The sequence below is a fragment of the Martes martes genome (genome assembly GCF_963455335.1).
Source record: "Martes martes genome assembly, chromosome: 4".
Classification (NCBI taxonomy): domain Eukaryota; kingdom Metazoa; phylum Chordata; class Mammalia; order Carnivora; family Mustelidae; genus Martes; species Martes martes.
This window is the reverse complement of record NC_137891.1, coordinates 8,303,770-8,328,910: the sequence shown is the minus strand read 5'-3', so window position 1 is coordinate 8,328,910 and position 25,141 is coordinate 8,303,770.

Genomic DNA, 25,141 nt, shown 5'->3' with positions numbered 1-25,141 from the left:
ATTATAAAAACATTCAGCATGCTAGAAATAGAATTTTCTCAACCTGATGAAAGATATTTACAAAAACCCTACAGCTAACATCATACTTAATGGCGAAAGACTGAAAGCTTTCCCTTTAAGATCAGAAACAAGAAAAGGGTGGCTATTTGCACCACTTCTATGCAACATAGTACTGAAGGCTCTAGCAAGGATAATTAGGCTGAAGGGAAGAAAGAAAAGAAGGAAGGAAGGAGGGAAGGAGGGAGGAAGGAAAGAAGAGGAGGAAGGAAGGAAGAAAGAAAGGAGGAAAAGGAGGAGTGAGAGAGGAAGAAAGGAAGGGAGGGAGAAAGGGAGGAAGGAAAGAGGTAGGGAGAGAGGGAGAAAGAAAAGATATTCAGATTGTAAAGGAAAATAGAAAGCCATCTCTATTGGCAGATGACATGATCTTGTAAAAAAAAAGTCCTAATTAATCTACTAAAAGACTATAAGAACTAATAAATGACTTCAAATTTGCATAGTAGATTAATATAAAAATTGATTGCACAGGTGTCCCTCGTTTTTCGAAAATTGGCATTACACGACGTTGCTTTTATGGAAGACCTACGTTGGTACTGGTTTTGTAATGGAAAGAAATCTAGAGAGAATTTTCACCTTTGCAAAAAGGGAGCAAGCACTTATGGCGGCCATGTACCCCTAAAGTAGAAAGTGGTGTCCCCCAGATCCTTCCCTGGGAACTACACTCAGCCCCTCAGCATCAAGCCTCAGAGCTTCAACCTGCGCCTGTGAGCACTGTGCTTCATCTCCATTTATGTTGTGTAGCCATTAGCAAGATGTGTCCTAAGGGATCAGAAAAGCCCAATAGAGGTTATTTTTTGGATTTGGGAATGCTTGAAAGGTTTTCCATATAAACTAATGGTAATCGCTCCTTTGTTTTACACCATTTCAGCTTACTGAAGGTTTTCATAGGAACCGTCTGCTCTCAGATAGTGGGGAAACCTGTATTTCTCTGCACTAGTGATGAGCATTCTAGAAATGAAATTAAGAAAACACTTCCACTTACAAAAGTACCAAAAAAGAATAAACTACGTAGGAATAAATTTGACAAAAGCAGTATAAAACTTACACTGTGGAAGCTACAAAACATTGGTGAAAGGAATTAAATAAAATCTAAATAAATGGAAAGATGACCTATGTTCATGGATCAGAAGAGTTAATATTGGGAACATGGCAGTATACCTCAGATTGGTCTATGTATTCAACACAATTCCAGCTGGCTTTTTGGGAGAAATTGACAATCAGATTTATATGGAAATTCAAAGGGTCCAATATAGCCAAGACAAAGTAGAAGTAAAGAGGAACGAAGTTAAATAACTCACATTTCTGAATTTCAAACGTTACTGCTGTTGAATGGTATACTGAGGTGCATGAACATTTTCAGGAGTTTCTTTGAGCAAGCATCGGTTTGAATTGGGCAGTATCAAAGCAAAAGTCATTGGATAGGAGCTAAGGGAGAGGTTCTTAACGAGGAGGCAAGGAAGAAGAGGAAGCAAATTATTTGGCAATAGCTTGAGTGGTTGTCATATAGGGAAAGCCTAGCTGACTGTGATTGGCTGTCCTTCAGTTGCATCATCTTAGTCTTGAGTACACTGGCTCTGGCATATGTTGTGGTTTGCATATGCCCGCTCCAACGCATCCAAGACACCTCAACCTGGGCTTCTTGTCTAATCAACATGACAAACCTGCAGAGATTAAGACACTGCAGTACTGGCCCAAGGATAGACGCAGAAAACCATGGATAGAAGTGAGAGTCCACAATTAAATCCTTATGTGTTTGGTCAACTGACTTTCAAGAAGGGTTCTAAGACCATTCGGTGAGGAAAGAATATTCTTTTCCACAACAGATGCTGGGGCAAGCCCATGTCCCTATGCAAAGGTAGGAAGTTGTACCCCTTCTTCACATCCTACATAGGAACTGTCTCAAAATGGATGATAGGCTTAAATGCAAGAGATGGAACTCTATAAGTCTTAGAAGAAAATATAGGAGTAAATCTTCATGACCTTAGTTTAGGCAAAGCTTCCTTATATATGAAATCAAAAGCACTTTGACGTCTTCAAAATTGAAAACTTTGGTGATTGTAAAACATCATTAAGAAAATGAACACATCCAATGGAATGGGAGAATAGATCTGCAAACCCTGTATCTTAGAAAGTACTTGCATCTAGAATATATAAAGAACTCTTACAAGTCAACAATAAAAAGACAACTACCTTTGGGAAATGGCAAAGGATCTGAATAGATATTTCTCCAAAGAAGATAAGCAAATGACCAAGAAACACATGAAAAGATGTCAACATCCTTCATCACTAGAGAAACAAAGCAACACCTCAGTTGCATCCACTCAGATCATAATAGAGAATACAGACAATAACAAATGTCGGCCAGAATAAGGGGAAATTGAAATTGTTGTACAGAGCTGGTGCCAGAAGCCACTGTGGAAAACACTGTAGTAGCTCCTCAAAAGGTGGAACAGAGCTACCATGGGACTCAGCAATCCCACTGCCAAGTATACACCCCAGAAAAATGAAATTTACATCCACGTGAAAACTTGTCCTTGTATGTCTGTATGAGTATTCTTCATAATAGTCAACATGTCAAAGTAGCTTCGATGTCCATCAATGGGTGATGGGTAAATATAATGTGGTGCCTCCCTACTGTGGAATGATATTTGGTCATGAAAAGGAATGGGGTGCTGACCCATGCTACAGCGGTGTGCCTGGTGCATACAGGGAGGAACCCTGAAGACATTCTGCTGGATGACAGAAGCCAGTCATCAAGGACCACATATTCTATGAGTCCATTTTTATGAAATGTCCAGAACAGGCAAAGAAATAGGGACTAACAATAGACTAGCCATTGCCTAGGGCAGGGGGAAGAGTGGGATGGGTGTGAAGTGGTAGCTAAAGCATGCCAGGTTGCCTTTAGGTGTGACAACAATGTTCCAAATTTGATCACGGTGATGATTGCCCAAGTCCAAATACACTAAAATCTGCTGCATTGTATACTTTATAAGAGCAAGGTGTGTGGTGTAAAAAATATGTCTCAGTGAAGCTGTTAAAACTAAAATTCAGGGGGCACCTGGGTGGCTCCGTGTGTTAGGCCTCTGCCTTTGGCTCAGGTCATGATCTCAGGGTCCTGAGATCGAGCCCCGCATCGGGCTCTCTGCTTGGTGGGGAGCCTGCTTTCTCCTCTCTCTCTGCCTTCCTCTCTGTCTACTTGTGATCTCTGTCTATCAAATAAATAAATAAAATCTTAAAAAAAAACCCTAAAATTCAGGCTCTAGATTCTAAAGCACATCCAGGGTGGGCATCTGGGGACAGGGGCTCTGGATAAGTGCCACTGTGGCAATGACACCTCTGGGGTCCCCTCCTTGCGTGTTCTGTCTCACTAAGAACTGCCTCCTGAATTTGTTTATGGTCAAGTTCAGGTTTCTCCTGAGGAAATGGGACTCTAGTACTTACTCTGTGCACACAGCATGGTGTTCTGAAACCGGTGGTGGGCTTTGGAGCCAAACAAAATTGCAGCTACCCCAAACTGGCTTTGAGTTTGACTCAGCTCTGTGGAAGCTCCGAGGCACTGACATGCCACTGGCTTGCCACTGGCTTCTGTGGGATATGATCACTTCCTCTGAATGTGCAGGAGAAAAAAATTGGTTTCCAGACTATGTGAGAGGGCTCAGCTGGTGGGGCTTTGAAGGTGGAATTTGTTGCTACTATAAACATTGGGGTGCAGGTGCCTCTTCAGATCACTATATTTCTATCCTTTGGAGTAAATACCCAAGAATGCAATTGCTGGGTTGTAGGCTAGCTCTATTACTAACATTTTGAGGAACCTCCATACTGTTTTCCAGGATGGCTGCACCAGCTTGCATTCCCACAAGCGGTGTAAGAGGGTTCTCCTTTCTCCCCATCCTTACCAACAACATCTGTTGTTTCCTGACTTGTAAAACTATGGGAAGAGCCTAGATGTCCATCAACAAATGAATGGATAAAGATGTGGTATATATACATAATGGAATATTACTCAGACATCCAAAAAAATGAAGTGTTACCGTTTGCAACTATGTTGGTGGAGCTAGAGGTTATGATTCTAAGCAAAATCAGTCATACAGAAAAAGACAATTATCATACGATTTCACTCATATGTGGAAATTAAGAGACAAAACAAAGGATCATAGGAGAAGGGAGAGAAAAATAAAATAAGATGAAATCAGAGAAGGAAAAAGTTAAGAGAAAAGTTAAGAGAACCTTAACTCTAAGAAACAAACTGAGGGTTGCTGGAAGGGAGGCGGGTGGGAGGATGGGGTAACTGGGGGTTGGGCATGAAGGAGGGCACTTGATGGAATGAGCACTGGGTGTCGTATGCAACTGATGAATCACTAAACTCTACCTCTGAAACTACTAAGACACTATGGGTTAATTAGCTGAATTTAAATAAAATTTTAAAACAAATAAATAAATAAAGATGGAGTCCGGTGTCTGGTCCAGAGTGAGTGCCCAATTACTTTTCTCTTCATCCTTCTCCAAAATAGTGGAAATGCTGGCATGGATCTGCAGAGACCGTGTTGAACCCTGAACAAGCTCATCCACTCTCTTATAGCAATGTTAATGATAAATGGCAGGCTCTTTTCGAGGTCTTTCCTGTTTTCAAGAAGCTTTGCACATCTAACTCACTCAGCACTGGCTCAGCCCCTTGCAAGGAGCCTGGGACAAGGAAGCAGGAGGCAGCAGGGGCCTTTGGAGGGTTTTCCGGACAGCTGAGCCAGCCCGAGCTGGCTCAAGGCCTTGGTGTTGGCTGGACTTGGCCCAGGGAGGGCTCCATGTCCTCACTTTGATCTCCGACCTCCCACTGGGTCCAGGCTGCTTCCCCATCTTCCTTGGCACATTGTGCTGGCTGGAATATGCTGCTCTGATAAGTCCAGTTGATGCTCAGTGTCCTTGGGAGGTCAAGGAATCTGGGGCCCAAGTGTCATCTGTCCAGTGATGGAAACCAGATACTACTGAGGAGACAGAGCCAAAGGGAAAGCAAGTTCAGTGGAAGGGCCAGGCACCCAGACCTGTCCTCCACCCCTGGGCAGCAGGCACAGGAAATGCCTTCATCCCTGCTTGGGCTGGATGCGTCTCCCTTGCTTCCTTTAGATCTGCAATCCGAGGTACACCCTCAACCTGTGCTAAGCACCTACTGTATCATCCCAGCTCTGCCCTAGGAGGGACCTGGGCAGAGTGGGTAGGCAGGCACAGGGAGAGGACTAGGGATCTACATCTGGTGCAAGCCCCTTATCTTGTCACAGATGGGAAACAGACTTTGGGAGTTGGTGGCAGTCTGTGGACCCCACTGAGGAAGGAAACCTCCTCTCAGCCACCATGGCCACCAAAGACAATGCATCAGAACATGATTATGAAAGCTTATATCCCGTCTCATGTATGAAGTTCTGTTACCTGCCAGATACTGACCTAGTGTTTTTTGTACATGATCTCATTCTATCCTTAAGCCAAAATAATGGTTTTGCTGTTGTTGTTGTTATTGTTGTTGTTGTTTTAGAAAGAGGACATTGAGGCTCTGTGGGGCTAGTGGCCAGCTAGCTAGCCGCACAACGGTCAATGTGGCCACACAGCAGGAACGGCTGCTCATTTTTACCCTTATTCTGCCTGTTGCCCATGGTAGCTACCAAGTGTCCCAGGGCAACGGGGCCAGGTCCTCTGTGTGGAATGGGACCAAGGCAGCCATGGGACTTGTTGTAACTGGGGACCCAGAGTCTGTTCTGGGAGGTCTGGGCCAGCCTTCCCTTTGTCCAGTATCCGGTGTGGCTGGAGCTGCAGGTCACTGAGGTTTGGGGTCGGATCCCAATTCTGCTCCTTATGAGGAGTGGTTACACCTGGGAAAAGTTCTTTCACTGCCTTGTCCTTTTTTCCTTATCTGTAAACTAGAGTCTAGTCACTCCAGGGTCCTCAGGGAGGATGGGAAGTGTAGTTACTCTATTTTCTCAAGATTCTCACTGGGAAGGCAGAGTTTACCTGGAAGAGAACAGTTGAGGCATTGAGAGGGTTTACAGAAGACTTTGGACATCTACAGAAGATAAGCATTGATGGCTCAGAAGTGACAAAGCAGGGTCAAGACCCACCAGCCTCTCCTTCGAGGAGAAAGGAGGTGTCATTGACCTTGAGCGGCTGGGGAAGCAAGGATAAGCGATTGGCTGCCAGGGGTCATAGTGACGACTAGGAGATGTCTTTGGAGTTGCCAGATGGGTGAGGGGAACCTCTCAGCTGGCTCCAGAACCTCTGAAACCCTCACACCTCTCCCTCTGTCTCCATCCCACTCCGAAGACTTTGGGGTACCTGGGCCTGGCAAGCCTAGCTGTGGAGACACTTACAGGGCTCCTCCCCCTCTCCAGACACTGTGCTAGTCCTACACAGATGTGCCCCAGAGGAATGCTTTGTGTCATGAAAGAAAATGAGACTGAGCAAACCAGAGCAAGTATAGTGTTGCCCATGGTGGAAGTATGAATAAGGAAGGCTTCCTGGAGGAGAAGGCAAGTTAGAGGAACCTAAATATGCATGTTTGCTTACCAGGCAGCCAGATAAACAAGGTGTGGAAATTATTATAGTTGTTCATTCAGATATTGCTGGCTCTCAGCTGTCTGGCTGCATTCCCAGACCCTTGACTTGCTTTGGCCAGTGAGATGTGAGCTTCATGGAAAGTTCGAAGAGATAATGCATGCTCTGCTCATGCTCTCTTCTTCCTGTTGTTTGTGCTCCGTACTAATGGAGAGGAAGCTTCTACAGAGGCCTGGGTTGAGGACTAAGGACAACGAACACATGTCCACCTCCCCACCAGAGACAACTTTGATTATGCAGAATGTGATTTAGGGGATCCTTGTTGCTGCAGCAAAACCTCACTTGCCTTGACTGATGCATATAAGCCTCAGTTTCCACCAGCAGTGAAAACAATACAATAAAATACCTTGGGGGAGAAATAGCATCTCTTATTGGGTGAACCCTAAGAGTTCAGTATGGCTATGGTATAAAGTATGAAATGGAATATAGGAGAGGTGGGCAGGCTGAATCTTTAAGGCTCTCCTGAACTTTACCCAGGAGCTCCATGTTTCTCTTTCTTGCGAGCCAAGGGGAGCCATTAAGGGTTGCTTAAAAAAAAAAAAAAGAGTGGAAGCTATAATGTGGAGAATGGGCTGGAGGTGGACCCACCTTGACGCTGGGACACCAGGGGAGGAGTCTGTTCGAATAGTACAGGTGAAAGGTGAGGTGGGCCCTAATGAGGCCATGGCATGGGGAAAGGAAAGAGAATTCATCCAGCAGAATCTTTAAGACATGATAATGGCTGAGCCTGCATTGAGGGAGGAGAGGGCAGTCTCATCCCAGACCTCTGCTCATCCATCCTCTTGGCTTCTGATCAATGCTTTCGCATTTGTTGTCTGTTTTGATCCTCAGGATTGCCCTCAAAATTCAGGTGGGCAAATAATATTCCCGCTTCACAGATGAAGAAACTGAGTCTCAGAGAAGTGCATGGGCTGCTTAAAAATCCAAGGGCCTGAACTCAGGTCTCCTGCTAGCCAATCTGGTCTCCTTTCTCCAAATCTCTCTGACCTCACTTACTCGGATGTTTCAAGGGTGGAAGTAGGTGTTTTGGGGAGCAGGGTGGGGAGCACCCAGGTAAGAGGAAGTTGATAGGAGGTGGAGCTGTTGCTTTCTAGCCATACTTACCAGCTGATTTATCTGTGAGTGTTCAAGCATATGCTACATACATAAAAAGCAATATGCTCGAAGGAAACCCCATATACCACAGTCTAGATTTATAAGACTCAAATGAGTGATTTTTATTCCATTGTTAAAGGCTTTTTTCCCCCTTCTTACTCTATCAAACTATTCCTTATAGGGTTTCTTAAAAGAGCAATCTCTGTCTCCCATGATGCTTTTAAAATGCAATTTATTGCACACATTTTATTAGCATTCTGCTGCTTAGGAATGCAGCCCATGATCAAAATGACACACATCCTCTCATAGAGTTATGCCCGCTCGAGACGTCATTAGTTTGGTATTTCCAGTTGTGGTCATGGTTGTTTTGGACAGGAATAAAGTGAGCCCAGTCCATTGTATGTTTTAAAATGGCTTAATTTCTCCAAGTCAAACTCAAGGTAAAATATTCTGCAACTTCACCGACACAGAGGCAGGTAGGACTTCTAGAGATAGCAGCTGGGAGCCCTGGCTCCTCGTGCTGTCCTTGACACCAAGCACCAAACACCACTGAGACCCAGGCCAGGCTTTGCCTTCTCTGAGTCTCACTCTCCTTTTCTGTGAGGCAAGAAGAATGGGAGAGGCCTTGGATGGCACTTCCGTATTTATTCTTTTAATTATTCATATCCTTCCTTAATCTTTTTCAGCTGTTGCACCATTCTCCCCAAAACAAAATATTATGTGGAAGTCCAAAACGTAAAGCAAATAAGAGCAAGCAGCTCTTGAAATCCTGTGTTCCAGGCCAATGTAGGGTTGGGAAAGAAGGCTATGGGGGATTTTTAGGCTTAGATGACCACTCATGTAGATTCTAGCTTGGGGTATGCGTGGAAGTTTCTCCAACCTCCTTCAGTTACTGAGTAGCTCTGAGAGCTCAGGTAGGTCACACAGCTGCTTCTCCTCATCTGTAACAATTCATATTTCACTTGAAGGGTTCTAACATTGGAAAAACCCAGCACATCCTTCCAATGCACACGTGTTTCATGTGCATGTGCGTTATGTATGTGAATGCTGTTTCTTCCTGAGCATTAAATCCATGCTGGGACTAACAAAAGCATTTTCATGTATTAATGCATTTACTTCTTACAACACTACCCACAAGGTACTTGCATTCCCCCTCAGTTTTCAAATGCAGAAACTGAATCTCAGATTGAGATTGAGGAACTTGTTCAAGGTCAAAAAGCTAGTAAGTGATAGATAAAGATCTGGCAGTTTTATACATATTTGGTATAGCTCTTGTCTGAACACCCAGCCCAATCTTTTAAAAACCCAGAAGTTCAATCGTGCACTTGCTGTTTGTATAGTCTGACACAGTAGGGTTGGCTAATGTGGTGGATGGATTCTAGAATGGCCCCCATGACCCCTGCCTGCTGGTGTTCATTCCCTAGGGTGGCCAGGACCTATGGCTTGCCTCAAATGGTAGAGCAAAGGAGACAGGATGCATGTGATTACATTACAGAAGATTGTAGCACCCTGTTCTCCTGGAGTCTCTCTATTGCTGGCTTGATGAAGCAAGCAGTTCTGTGGGGTGCCCTCGTGACAAGGAACTGAGGGCAGCTGAGGGTGGCCTTAGGCTCCAGCTGATGGCTAACAAGAAACTGTCCCACAGTTGCCAGGAACCTAGAGTGCCACCAGCCAAGTAAGCTTGGAAGCAAGTCCTTGCCCAGTTCAGTCTCCAGATGAGAACACAGTCCTGACCAATTCCTTGTTGACAGGGGATCCAGGTAAGCTATGTCTGAACTCCTAATCATAGATACTGTGAAAGAATAAGCATGTGCTGTGTTAAGCTGATCAGTTGGGGGTGATTTGATGACACAGCAATGGATAACCAACAGTCAAACTTTTGATGTTTTTCCTTTTTGTTTTCATATTCATCACTATTATCCAAAATAGCCTTCTATCAAAAGAAAAAAAATAGAGACAGTGGATTTTCAGACAGCAGAAGGGAGATGATTTTATGTCCAGAATCCAGATCCGGCATGATCAGTGCCTTCAGACCTAACTTGCAAGCACTGGCTTCGTGTTTTCTTCACCCAGCCCCACACTGCCTGCTGATGTCCTGCTGAAAATGCTGTGGCAGAGAATAATGCATGCTCTCCAAAGTGCATGCTTTCCTGTTGGCCCATATCCATCCCTCTCCTGTGGGAGGTAGCACTAATTTCTTTGAGGACCGCCCCTGCTCTCTGCTCCTGTAAATTACGTGGGATCTAGGAGGAGTCAGCACAAAATACTCATCATGCTGCATGTCCTATTTCCCCAGCCCCAGGATGGGTTCAGGGATAAACACAAGACCTGAGCAGGCCAATGGGAGTTATCTCTGGAACTCTCACGAGGCCTGCTGGGACAGTGACACCTGCTCTTTCCAGAAGGACTGCTGTCCACTTCGAGGTTCATGCCAGCATAGGTAGGGTCTTGGCATTTTTCCCACTCTGCAGATGAGGAAATTGAAGCATACAGAGAAATGTAGTCATTTATCTCAAGTTTTCTACTGGTGACCATGGAGCTGACCTTGGAACTCAGGTCTCTTTGGTTCTAAAGCCAGCTTGGAGCTGCTGATGGCAATGCTAACAGTAACAAAGCTGTCCAGTCATCGCTGGGATTACTCAGCAGGAGGCATAAATAGTACCTCTGGGCACTGTTCCATGTTCATGATGGCAGAGGTGGAGGGGTGAGCCAGTCTTGATCAGGCTTTCTCAGAGCCTTCTGTCTAGTTAGTGGCAAAAACGCAGACTCACAACAGTGTCAAATAGGGTTCTTTGCACTTATCTTGAGGCCCACCTCCCCATTTTACAGGTCAGGAAATTGAGGCCCAGAAGGAGCTGCCTAAGACCTGCAGATGGTGGGTTCCAGAAAGTTTACGTGATAACCAGGGCTGGGACAAGATCCCATTATCCTGGGATCAAGCCCGACATCAGGACTCTTGCTCAGCAGGGAGACTGCCTCTGCCTCTCCCTCTCCCTCTGCCCCTTCCTCCTGCTTGCGCTTTTTCTCTCACTCTCTCAAATAAATAAATAAAATCTTTAAAAATAAATTCCACCATTCTCTTACACCGTACACAAAGATAAACTCAAAATGGATAAAAGACCTCAACGTGAGACAGGAACCCATCAGAATCCTCGAGGAGAACATAGGCAGTAACCTCTTTGATATCAGCCACAGCAACTTCTTTCAAGATATGTCTCCAAAGGTGAAGGAAACAAAAGCGAAAATGAACTTTTGGGACTTCATCAAGATCAAAAGCTTCTGCACAGCAAAAGAAACAGTCAACAAAACAAAGAGGCAACCCACGGAATGGGAGAAGATATTTGCAAATGACAGTACAGACAAAAGGTTGATATCCAGGATCTATAAAGAACTCCTCAAACGGAACACACACGAAACAGACAATCATATTAAAAAATGGGCAGAAGACATGAACAGACACTTCTCCAATGAAGACATACAAATGGCTATCAGACACATGAAAAAATGTTCATCATCACTAGCCATCAGGGAGATTCAAATCAAAACCACATTGAGATACCACCTTACACCAGTTAGAATGGCCAAAATTAGCAAGACAGGAAACAACGTGTGTTGGAGAGGATGTGGAGAAAGGGGAACCCTCTTACACTGTTGGTGGGAATGCAAGTTGGTGTGCAGCCACTTTGGAGAACAGTGTGGAGATTCCTCAAGCAATTAAAAATAGAGCTTCCCTATGACCCTGCAATTGCACTGCTGGGTATTTACCCCAAAGATACAGATGTAGTGAAAAGAAGGGCCATATGTACCCCAATGTTTATAGCAGGAATGGCCACAGTCGCCAAACTGTGGAAAGAACCAAGATGCCCTTCAACAGATGAATGGATAAGGAAGATGTGGTCCTACACTATGGAGTATTATGCCTCCATCAGAAAGGACGAATACCCAACTTTTGTAGCAACATGGACGGCACTGGAAGAGATTATGCTGAGTGAAATAAGTCAAGCAGAGAGAGTCAAGCATCATATGGTTTCACTTATTTGTGGAGCATAAGGAATAACATGGAGGGCAAGGGTAGATGGAGAGGAGAAGGGAGTTGAGGGAAATTGGAAGGGGAGGTGAACCATGAGAGACTACAGACTCTGAAAAACAACCTGAGGGTTTTGAAGGGGCGGGGGGGTGGGAGGTTGGGGGAACCAGGTGGTGGGTATTAGGGAGGGCACGTATTGCATGGAGCACTGGGTGTGGTGAAAAAACAATGAATACTATTATGCTGAAAAGAAATAAAAAATTAAAAAAATAAATAAATGAAATAAAATTAAAACAAATGAATATGAAATGAAATGAATGAAATGAAATGAAAAATAAAATTAAATTTAAAAATTAAATTAAAAATTAATTAAATTAAAAAAATAAAAATATAAAAATGAATGAATGAATGAATGAATGCAGCTTTCAAACTCAAATGCGGCCATGCACTTTGCCTGCTCCTTACCTATTCCTTACCTATACCTCTCACTCCTGCCTCACACCAGTCCTGACCTGACTACCAGCCAGGCCTCTGACCTCAGGATTCCCCCAGAAAGCCTGTCTTGGTGCGTTCCTACAGCATGTCAGACTTGTCAACTGTTTATTCTTTTTTATAACTTGTTCCCAACAGACTTTTACAAGAATGTTATCAAGTGAGCTATCTTACATCTCTTGAGGTTTTAAAATCAGTCATCCACCGGCTCAGACACTCTAGGACAGGGGGCTCTGCTCACCTAATTGTCCTGGGCATTGCTTCTTTCGTATCATATTTTAATCAATCTGAGACCAGGGTTTTTAAGACTCCTATTTGCAGAGACATTAAGCTCTCTGTGTTTTTTTAAAGCCTGCCATAGACTCCATGAACTAGAGTAAGAATGAGGGGCTCAATGCCCCGAATGAGTCCCTTTTGCAGGTGGAACAACTAAGTGTCAGTGAGTCTGTGTCATTCGTGGTCAGACCTCAGATGAGGAATGTCAGCTCTGAAACCCAGCCTCCCAGATCCTCTGTGACTCTAGAATCATGACCCTTCCCTGCTGTGCTTTATACTGTAAATAAATCCCTTTCTGTGGGACCAATCAGGAATCCTCTGTGATGTAGGGTTGGAGTCGGGCCAGCAAGGATGGATTTATTCTGCACGCAGTCACTTCTACGAGGCAAAAGTTTAGACTCCCCTTTATTTTGACAACCTTGGGGCTTTGTAAGAAAGGAGGGGCACAGAAATACATAAATGACTCTCTTTTTTTTTTTTTTTTTTTTAAACTCCGTCTTACTTGCATTGTTTCCCTTCCCTTGGGGACTGTGTGGTTGTGTGTCACTGGGAGGATGGAGGCTGCAGAAGAAAACCCAGCCATGCCTCTTTCAGACCCTCAGGCCAGGCCTCTCTGCTCTTGGCCATGCCTCAGTGGCCCCACGTTACAGTTGCGGGATGAACTCTAAAAGGAAAACAAAGGGAAGCTTTGCATGTGTCCTTGGGAGATACATTTTCATCAGTCAGCAAAAATCAAATAATTTGTACAAATATTTGGGGAAGGACTCATCCCTGCCTTCAGAAGGGGGAGAAGTCAAAGATCGGAGATGTTCGGTGATGTTTACTCTAAATTATCCAAATATTAGCACTGTGCTCCAGCGGAGGAGGGCAGAGGGGTAAATAAATGCCCAGTCCTACAGCCTCGACATTGCCATGTGGAGTGCAGCGGGTGTTAGCAGTCGGAACAGGCTCTCCCGATGGAATGTTCTGGTTGATGTGGTGTGGGGGAGAGAGCGTGACGTGTGGAGTCGGACAGAGGGCACTTTGAATCCTACCCGAATCATTAGGAATCTGCAACCCAAATGAGGTGTTCCAGTTCCCGTGGCCTCCGCTTCTTCCCCTATAAAATGGCGATGCGAAATTTAGCCAGAAGCCCTCTGGGATGGAACGTGCTGGCCTGTGTAGTTGTTCCTAATACACCACAGGTCCTCAACATATAGGATTCCCCTTTCTACCTGCTTCCTCTAGCTGAAACCAGGCTCCCACCCACCCCACCCCACCCCACCCCACCCCAAGTGCTGTATGCTTTTGGGCCCTGGACAGTCGGGCCCCCAGACACAGCCTGAGGGAAGCACTGGGTAATAGTAGTCATTTTAGAAGCAGCCCCAGGAGACAGGAACAAAAGACCAGGGAAGGGGACATGGGGAACAGACAACCCATGGGAACGTGTGTCATGGAGGAGGTCTTGCTTTTGTTGGGCCATCTGAGATGGGTCCAGAATGCTTTCCAGAAGTCTCCCTCTGAGAACAGAGGGCCAGTGCGCTGGTCACTGATGGAGGGTTACTCCTGGGGCGCGACCTCCCCCCCACCGCCACGTTCTTCTGGACTCTGCACAGGAAAGAGGAAATACAGAAGCTCTGCCGAGTTCAGGCGTTTCTACCATGGTCCAACCCAGCTGTGGTCAAAATCAGACCTGAGTCAAGGGGTTTTGACCCCAGGACCCAAATCAGCTGCTCCATGAGACCTAGGACAGACTTTGCATGACACATCTCTTGTCCCTTGGCTGTAGAAACTGAGATTTGACTCTGGCTGCAGTCCTTAGCAGCTGAAATGTCTCTTTTAACATTTCAAGCTTCAGTTTCATCCCCAAACGGGGAGGCGTCCGTGGGCATTGAAAGAGTTAACAACTGTTCAAGAAGCGGGAGAGTGCCAAGGAGGAGAGAGAACCCTCACATGCTATGCTGTATGTCCCTGTGGATGTGAAGGGCAGTGGCAATGTGACAGTAGTGGTCTAGGTGGTGGTGATATCAGGAGATTGGAAATTGCTAGAGCCTGGAGATTTACCCACAATCCCGCCCACTCCAGAGCCCCGTTCTGCAAAGTGAGGTCTGCAGATCAGCAGAAGCAGCCTTACCTGGAACCTTCTAAGAATTCAGACCCCCCCCCCCACTCCCTGCTCCCAGAGTGAGGGATCAGAATCTACCCAGTAGTGAGATCCCCTGGTGATTTGCATGCAGCTTACTGTTTGAGAAGCCCTAGGCTAGTGGGAGGTCTCTAGGCTGATGAGGATTAGAAATGAGGGCTTGGGCACTCTTTAACTGGGGTGATGAGAAAGAGGAGGGAAAGGCAGGAGTTTCTAGGCTGTCATCATCTTTCCTTTTTCCTTCCAGGATCTGTGGGGCAGAGATTTGAAGCTATCCTGGAAGCAGGAGACTCATTGCACCTGGAACTCTGGTTAGGCAGGAAGCTTTAGATTTGTGAGTCATTAGCACATGATAATAACAACTAGCATTTATTGGATGCCTTTGATATGGAGGTAATGGGCAGGCCCTTTCCATGCATTGTCTCCTTTGATCTACACAAAACTGGCAAGCGTGGTATGGTTATTGCCCCATTTTACAGATGAGAAGGCTGTGATGTGCACAAGTTATTTTTTGACCTTGATCATTCAGGTAGCAAGTGGAGGAAAGAGAATTCAAAGCCAAGTAGGCAGAGATGAGAGCATTTGCTCTGCCCAATGATGCTGTTTTCCACATAGAGAGACATGCAATTTCTAGAACATTCATGTCAATTAATTGTTTACTAATAAATGTCACATTGTATCACCTTGGTATCCTTAAATAGAAACTAGCATTGTTGTTTTCCTTTTTTGCAGATAAGACACCTGAGGCTCAGAAAGCTCATGTGAGTGTGGGAGCCCCATAGAAAGCAAGTTGTAGAGCGAGCCTGCAGACCTGACCTGAACTCCACCACAGACCTGAACATGGCTCAACCCTCCAAATATCATGATGTGAGCTGCCTATTCAATATCCATTTCTTTCCTCTTTGCTTACAAAACCTTGATTTTGTTCAGCATGGCGAGGTACCCAGCCTCAGGAATTGAATCATGATTGATTGAAACTAATTATGACTATTCTATTAATCATAGCATAGCATTCTTTTCCTAACCTCCCTTTCAGATAGAAGCACTTTGGTAATGGATGTGATAGTTGGACTGACAGCAGCCATTTTACAACCATGAAGCAACCGGTAAGAATGGCAGAGAAAACAGTTAGCAGGAGATTTGGTCTCTCCTATCCTGACCAAGCTGTGCAACCAATACTAGGAGCTCTCTACCTCCAGGCCTCTCATGCCTCCCCCACAAAAAAACCACTATTTTATTTTAGATTTATTATTTATTTTAGAGAGAGAAAGAGAGAGAGTGAGAGAGCACACAGGGGAAGGGGAAGGGCAGGGGGAGAGGGATAGAGAATCTCAAACAGGCTCTGCACTGAGCATGGAGCTCTAGATGGGGCTCAATCTCACAACCCTGAGATCACAATCTTAGCCAAAACCAAGAATTGGACACTCAACTGACTACACCACCCAGGTACCCCCAAACTCCTATTTTTAAGCCACGATTAGTCTCATTTTCTTCATATGTCTGTGAACACATTCCTAACTAACAAACACATCCTTCTAAAAATGAGGTTAGTGGTTGTATTGATTCAATGATACCTATGTGAGAAGAGTGGAGAACACACATTCAGCACTCAGTTATGGTGGCCATTATTATCTTACTCTGTGGCTCTACCTGAAGGCTGAGAAGCTTTTCCCATTTCCCAGGCTTATGGCGTTCCGTATGGGTCTCCTCCAGTCAGAGCTTATCCCAAGCCAATTAGTCCTCAAGTTTTTTTTTTTTAATTTTTTATTTATTTTCAGCGTAACAGTATTCATAGTTTTTTCACCACACCCAGTGCTCCATGCAATCCGTGCCCTCCCTAATACCCACCACCTGGTTCCCCCAACCTCCCACCCCCCGCCCCTTCAAAACCCTCAGGTTGTTTTTCAGAGTCTGTAGTCTCTCATGGTTCACCTCCCCTTCCAATTTCCCTCAACTCCCTTCTCCTCTCCATCTACCCTTGCCCTCCATGTTATTCCTTATGCTCCACAAATAAGTGAAACCATATGATGCTTGACTCTCTCTGCTTGACTTGTTTCACTAAGCATAATCTCTTCCAGTGCCGTCCATGTTGCTACAAAAGTTGGGTATTCGTCCTTTCTGATGGAGGCATAATACTCCATAGTGTAAATGGACCACATCTTCCTTATCCATTCATCCGTTGAAGGTCATCTTGGTTCTTTCCACAGTTTGGCGACCGTGGCCATTGCTGCCATAAACATTGGGGTACAGATGACCCTTCTTTTCACCACATCTGTATCTTTGGGGTAAATACCCAGCAGTGCAATTGCAGGGTCATAGGGAAGCTCTATTTTTAATTGCTTGAGGAATCTCCACACTGTTCTCCAAAGTGGCTGCACCAACTTGCATTCCCACCAACAGTGTAAGAGGGTTCCCCTTTCTCCACATCCTCTCCAACACACGTTGTTTCCTGTCTTGCTAATTTTGGCCATTCTAACTGGTGTAAGGTGGTATCTCAATGTGGTTTTGATTTGAATCTCCCTGATGGCTAGTGATGATGAACATTTTTTCATGTGTCTGATAGCCATTTGTATGTCTTCATTGGAGAAGTGTCTGTTCATATCTTCTGCCCATTTTTTAATATGATTGTCTGTTTTGTGTGTGTGTTGAGAGAAGAGAGAAGAACCACATGGTCCTCTCAATTGATGCAGAAAAAGCTTTTGACAAAATCCAGCATCCGTTCCTGATTAAAACGCTTCAAAGTATAGGGATAGAGGGAACATTCCTGAACTTCATCAAATCTATCTATGAAAGACCCACAGCAAATATCATCCTCAATGGGAAAAAGCTTGCAGCCTTCCCGTTGAGATCAGGAACACGACAAGGATGCCCACTCTCACCACTCTTGTTCAACATATATTAGAAGTCCTAGCAACAGCAATCAGACAACAAAGAGCAATCAGAAGTCCTAGCAACAGCAATCAGACAACAAAGAGAAATAAAAGGTATCCAAATTGGCAAGGAAGAAGTCAAACTCTCTCTCTTCGCAGATGACATGATTCTTTATATGGAAAACCCGAAAGACTCCATCCCCAAACTACCAGAACTCATACAGCAATTCAGTAATGTGGCAGGATACAAAGTTAATGTCCAGAAATCAGTGGCTTTCTTATACACTAACAATGAAAATACAGAAAGGCAAATTAGAGAATCGATTCCATTTACTATAGCACCAAGAACCATAATATACCTCAGAATAAACCTAACCAAAGAGGTTAAGGATCTGTACTCGAGGAACTACAGAACACTCCTAAAAGAAATTGAAGAAGACACAAAAAGATGGAAGACCATTCCATGCTCTTGGATCGGAAGAATAAACGTTGTTAAAATGTCTATACTGCCTAGAGCAATCTATACTTTTAATGCCATTCCGATTAAAATTCCACCGGTATTTTTCAAAGAGCTGGAGCAAATAATCCTAAAATTTGTATGGAATCAGAAGAGACGCTGAATTGCTAAGGAAATGTTGAAAAACAAAAATAAAACTGGCGGCATCACGTTACCTGACTTCAAGCTTTACTACAAAGCTGTGATCACCAAGACAGCATGGTACTGGCATAAAAACAGACATATAGTCCAGTGGAACAGAGTAGAGAGCCCAGATATGGACCCTCAACTCTATGGTCAAATAATCTTCGACAAAACAGGAAAAAATATCCAGTGGAAAAAAGACAGTCTCTTCAATAAATGGTGCTGGGAAAACTGGACAGCTATATGTAGAAGAATGAAACTCGACCATTCTCTTACACCGTACACAAAGATAAACTCGAAATGGATAAAAGACCTCAACGTGAGACAGGAACCAATCAGAATCCTCGAGGAGAACATAGGCAGTAACCTCTTTGATATCAGCCACAGTAACTTTTTTCAAGATATGTCTCCAAAGGTGAAGGAAACAAAAGCGAAAATGAACTTTTGGGACTTCATCAAGATCAAAAGCTTCTGCACAGCAAAAGAAACATTCAACAAAACAAAGAGGCAACCCACGGAATGGGAGAAGAAATTTGCAAATGACAGTACAGACAAAAGGTTGATATCCAGGATCTATAAAGTCCTCAAGTTTTGTTTTGTTTTTCCTAGGGAAAGAGGGCACCCGTCCATTTGAGTTGGGGTGGGGAGTAGAAAGGGAAAGGGAGAGGGAGAGGGAGAGAGAGAATCCCAGCCAGACTCCATGCCCAGTATAGAGCCCAACACAGGCCTATACCCCATGACCCTGAGATCATGATCTAAGCCGAAATTAAAAGTCAGATGCTCAACCGACAGAGCCACCCAGATATCCCAACCCTCGGCATTTGAACTCATCTCTTTCCTGTCTGACGTGCATCATCTTGTCAGCCTCTCCCTAAGACTCCCAGATGGGGGTGGGAATGCTCTAGAGAGTTTCACAGAGAACACATAATGGATGTCTCCTTCTCTTCGAGCTGTTCCTGGTGTCTCTGAATGGGCTGTTTCTGGTAAATCTCAGACCCAGGATCCATTTGCAGAGTGATGTCAACCCAGGCTTTGTCCTTTGGGTGTGGAGGGGTCTGGGGAGGGGGGTCTCACACAGGTAGAGCTAGACAGTGTTCTCCACTTTGGTACCACCTGCTAGAACTCTGAGTGGTAATTTGTTCCTCCAAATATCTGGTAGCTGCTTGCTTTTGAAACCTTATTTGTACTCCAGACATGTTTACTATATGATTGAGGAAATGAAGGAATGAATCTTCAACTGCTTTTTCAATTATCTGTAAAAATCTCCCCATAGAGCCCTCGGAATCTTTTTATACACATCGTGCCCAGATTCTACCTCATTATCCTCTTCCTTAAACTGCAGATATTGGAAGAGAATGTTCTTCCTTGGGCTATAACATCACACAGGTTAGTACAGTGGCCAATTAGGAACAGTAATAGTAACCCAAAGTATAGCAACTTGATTAATGGGCACGCTGCCCTTAAATTCCTAAATATTGAGCCATTGTGAACGGATGGAAATAGCTTTCTCTGAAATGAGTATATTGCCCCTTGTATAAGGAAATCAGCTAGCCCTTTGAAGATCACTGAGAGGTATAAAAGCACAAAAAATAGCATAAAATCAGAAAGGTAGAAAGAGAAGACAAAGCCAGAATGGAGAGAGATTGGACAGTTTCTCTAGTGGCACCTGACTGATGGTGTCACCAGCTCCCTAATGAGAAGAGATTTGAATGAAGACAAATAAAACTGCAAAAGATATTACATGCTAAATATACTATACAATTCAAGTTAATGATGTATGCTTTATTTTTTGGTACCATTCATACAATCTCAGCTCATCTTTTGTTGTCTTTAAAAAACCCAAAGTAAAAGGAGACTTTAGGTTGTAGATAATATGAATTGATCAGCCTGACACTGAACAATGCCTTCAGTGTTCTAGTCCTGTGTTGGGAGAACCAGCGAATAAATCCATGCTCCCCAAGGGTGTTTGAGCAAGGCTTCTTCAGGAAAGGGGTATAGTGCACTATACCGATGGCCTCCACTCCTTCTGTTGGGCCATATGACAAGCATGGTGAATGGGAAGTGGGATAAAACTCAATCCTTCCCCTCAGTTAGATGATAGTTTGGGAGGGTAAGGCAGACATAACACTAGCATTAGCCCAATGACATAAATTTCACGGAAGCTTTGTGCCTGACTCTTTGGATGGAGTTGGGGAGGATGACAGGTTGGAAAATGCCCATAGAGTTGGGGCCTTTACGATGGAGTCTGAGAAGGAATGCTGGTGGTGTGACAATGGAGCGTGGTGGGAGCCACTCTGCAGCCTTTGAAGGAGAATGAGCCTGTCGCATTAGTTGTTGGCCAGGCTATCAAATGCACAGGACATCATGGGGGGACATTAGAGGCTATGCCCTTGGAGAGCTGAGTTTTCTTGGCATACAGGAGAGAATGATAAAAGATGGCAGTTGATGAGGCTTAGGAGGGTATTACACTTGCTCCTGAAAGATCTTGTACACCTCACCAAAGGGACCTTTTCTTGCTTCTACAGGCTGTCAGTCATGACAGCAACATGGCAAGATTTATAGTTGGACCTCCCGGCAGTTGCCCTCCTGGGGGATGGAGTGGAATAAGAGGACCGGGGAAGCAGTGATTCTTTGATTGCCTCGGGGTTGAAGAGCTTGTGGTCCCCAACGTGGGGCTCTGATTCTCTAGGATTGCCAATCTGGTAGGTGAGATCAAGAAGACCTTCTTGGCTCTAGCCTTTTAGAAAACATTGGACATCAGCCTCTACTACAGGGTGCTGTTCAGCTGATCCTTCTCCAACCACATTGGCAATGTGCATGCAGCTCTGGGCCAGGATCCTCAATATGGATCCTTGAGAAAGGGCAAGACAAAACTGAATCTCAGGGGTCACAAGTAGGAATAAAGAGCCATGGCATAAATCAGGTCTTCTGTCCCTGATGTTGCATGCTCTTTTCATAGAGAGACATAGCCTGATAAGTTTTTCTTTCCTTGTTTCTTTCTTTCTCTCTTCCTCCATCTCCCCCTCCCTTCCTCCTTCCCTCTCTCACTCCCTCCAAATTTTTCCATTAATCCATCACACATTGACTGAACAACATGAGCCCCACTGTAGTCCCCAGGTATCAACTACCTGATGGAACTCCTCCAGCCTCTGAGTTGAGTTCAGCAAATATTTCTTGGGCAGCTTCCATGTACCTGGCATTGTATAAGCCCTGGGGATCCCATGATTGATGAGGTATGGGTCCTGTTCCCCAGATCTCTGTCTCATGCAAGAAACAGATGTACAAACCAGAAATTATAGTACACTGAGATATGGGTTAAGACGAGCTATTCACATATCCCCTGGGGACTTCGTTTCTCCCATATAGTAAAGTAGATCATTTATTTCCACACTCTTTCCAGTTCTGACAGCCCCGTGCACCGTGCTCTCAGAGGGAAGAACCAGAACACATGGGGCTAGGTTTGTTAGCCTGCATTAATGCCCAGTCGGGCACGCCTGTTCTTCACAGTCTGCATTTCAGAATTCCTCATTAAATAAGGCAGAAAAAGCTGTGAGAAGTTTATATTTTAAGTCTGAATGCCGTATGAAATAGTAATGGACCCCACACAGAAAATTTCATTTGGAATTACGGGGTTCTCTTTGTCAGTCTATCAAAAGATGCTTCCTGGACGTGCTCAGTGCCTCCGAGGAGTGAATAATAAAACATTTCGAGAGAGGTGGTGAATATTTACATGAGGTAGTAAAAGTTTGATTCACTCATAAAAGAATTCCAGGAAGAGGAAATTTAAAAGTATTGACATATGCATAGGACAAAATAAAATAAACATTAAGGAGATCAGATGAAATGTTATAGTGATTATCTCTCGGAGGGGGCCGTCACCTGATACTTATTTCCTTTTCCATATTTTTATATATCTTCCAAAACTTCTGCAATGAACATGCATTGCTTATATTTTTAGAAGATACAAATTACTTTTTACAGAACTCTCAACGATTTGAGGATTGAATCCTGTTAATGAGCTTCCATCTGTCCAGACCTTTCCTGAAGGGGATTGTGAATTACCTAGTGTGAAGCTCTTCTGTTCTATAGCGAAACTTCAATAGGTTTGAAATAAATTTATGAGCAGGCGTCCTAAGGAGGCAGAGATGCTTTCCTCTGTGCCGGGTGAGAGGAGGGGAGGAAATGCCAGGTTTCTGCAGAAACCGCCACACCCAGGACCTGAGGTTCACCAGCCTCGTGAGCCTTCAAGGGCACTCTGCACATGCTTGAACAAAATAGGTCAGAAGCCCAGCCACGCTTGCTATCACAGATAGTAATAATGAGCAAAGACAAACGTCTATTCCTTCTCCGTACTTTCTCCACTCCCCTCTCTCCTCTACGTCCCTTACGTGTTAATTTAGTTTGATGATGGTTAGCAGAATGAACCGAGGCGACAGGTTCAGAAACATTTGGGCCTAGCGGTTTCAATTCTCTGGGCTCAGTTCTCTATCCTGTACAGGACGCATAGTGCTGTGCTTTGCGAGGAGTTCGTCAGAGGCTGGAGCTTACGTGGGTGAACCGAACTCCCTCACGGACTCATTTGTTCATACCACAAATATTCCCATATATTTAGTTTCATTCTCATGTTAAAGAGCATCTGATGCTTTTTTGGGGGCGTGGTGGCCCACAGTTCCCCTATTTCATGGTGATCCTGCAAAGATCCCAAGCCTGATCCATTGGAGATTTCTGAAAAGACCTGCGGATGAGGGTCTCTTCATCTGGGATCACAGATGTAAGTACCATGCTCTTTGCCAAGCCTACATCCAAGAAGGAGGCACAGCAGGCTGGCAAAGAGGGGCGGGGCCTGGCCCTTCCGGGGGGGCGGGGTGGGGGAGGGGTGAAGGTGGGGCTTGCACTTCCTCTGCTGGAGCCCTGGGGCATTGTTTTGACCCCTGACCACTATGACTGCAAAAGACTATTTTATGATGTGACAGGAAAGCTGGAAGGAAAGACATCAACACAGTAGCACTGAAGACAAGGTGATCGTTATTTCCCGCTCCATTTCCCCCTGCATTTTAGAAAGCGTTTTATAAAGATCGTGTTTGAGCGTCTCTCTCCTGAAAACTCCCAGGGTCCCCAGCCCAGGGGCCTGGGGCCATCGGAGGGCATGAGTCCCCGATTTGTTGAATGTAGGATTTGTTGAATGTAGGAGGCGCAGATCCCACGGTCTGGCTCACATCCTACCATTCCAACTCCCTTCTCGTTTGCCTTCTCTTGTACGAGCTGGAAAGTTAACGATTTTTGTTTCTCAACTTCCTGTGATTAGCCACTCTGCTTTGTCCTGTCTTCCAGCCAGTGTGGCTGTCATCCACCCACAGTGCCCCACTGGCAGTCATCTTGCATCCATGAGGCACCAAGGACAAGGAGGAGAGTCAGCACACAGGAATGGCAGTCTTCCTGGAGGAGACTGGGTCCCTGATGGCCTCACTGAGCGCTCACACTGGCCTCAGCCATCTACCACTGGGTTTCTGGTATTAGGAGAGATAGAAATCCTGTTTGTTTCCATCACTGTAATCATATTTCTGTTAACAGACAGCAGATCTCCTATCCGATGCTGTGAATGGTGAGGAACCCTAAGCGAGCCAATGGGGCACAGACAGGGCATTGGGAGGGCATCAGCGCTGAGTCTGGTCCCAGGCCCGAGCTCAAAGTCGATATTCCTGGTGTCCCTGGACTTACCCCATGACAAGACCAACTGGGGTTTCCTGTCAATCCAGTGTCTGGCCTTTTGTCTACAAGAAGCTTTTGTTTCCAGGTCAGCAAAAAGGATGCTAAGGGTAAATGTTGATATCACCCTCACAGATGAATGAATTGTTGGTACCTGGAATTGCAGAAATGAGTCACATCCACTTGAACAAAATCATCCCAACTGTCCCAGTGAAGAATACCGACTCAGGGTCACATAGCAACTCATTGTGGAGGGAAGCAGGGGTCCTGATACTCTGACACCAAATGCCCTCTGTCCCCATCTCTGCCCTAATGGTCCACCAGAAGTCAAGAGGGGTAGAGAATGAACTAAAGAAGCAAATAACTTACCAAAAAAGATAATTTTTCCCCTGACCAAGAAGAGTCTTTATACCTGTGTCAGTCCATTTAGGGGTGGGAGGAAAGAAAACCAGCCATTTGGGTTGCAAATAATCAAAATAATTCCTCTCGCATGGCTAGATCTTGAAGTTTCCCAAGCGCTGCTAACGTCACATTTCACGCGGTCCTCATGCAACCATGTGCGGTGAGGAGATTTAGCTGTCCTTTACCAGTGGAGAAACCAGTCCTCCGAGCACCCCCGGTCCCATATCCCTTGTCATGGAGCCACCACCCTGGGAAGAGTCCAAGAAATGTGTGACAAGTCTTAGGATCTGACACAGGAATGACCAACAGACCAAAGGACTTCTGGATGAGCGGATATTCTGAAAAGTATGTGATTCGAGGTGCCTCAATTCGATTAAGTGTCCAACTCTTGATTCTGGCTCTGGTCATGATCTCAGGGTGGTGGGATCGAGCCCCACATCAGGCTCTGCGCTGGGTGCAGAGTCTGCTTGAGTTTCTTAAATAAATAAATAAATAAATAAATAAATGTGTGTGATTAGATTTTTCAAATCAAATTCTTCTTACCCTCTTCAGTCATGGTTTAATTTCATAGTGGCTCTGTCTTCATTTCCAATTGAGCTTGAACAAGTTGAGCTCTGCATTTTTATTGTTCTTATTGGTTTTTGCCCGTCCCCTCCTGCCTTCCTTCTCTTACCAAGGATAATATACTAACAGCCAGTTGTCTATGGGAAACTACAAAAATCTGAATTATTTTTGTAAAATGCACAGAACATTTTGTGAACTCTTCAACGGCTGGGCCAAGGGATGCCTTTGTCTGAACCGGAGGCTACCGAGGCTGACGAGGGAGAAAGAGAGAACGTCAATGGGACACTGGTGATGGC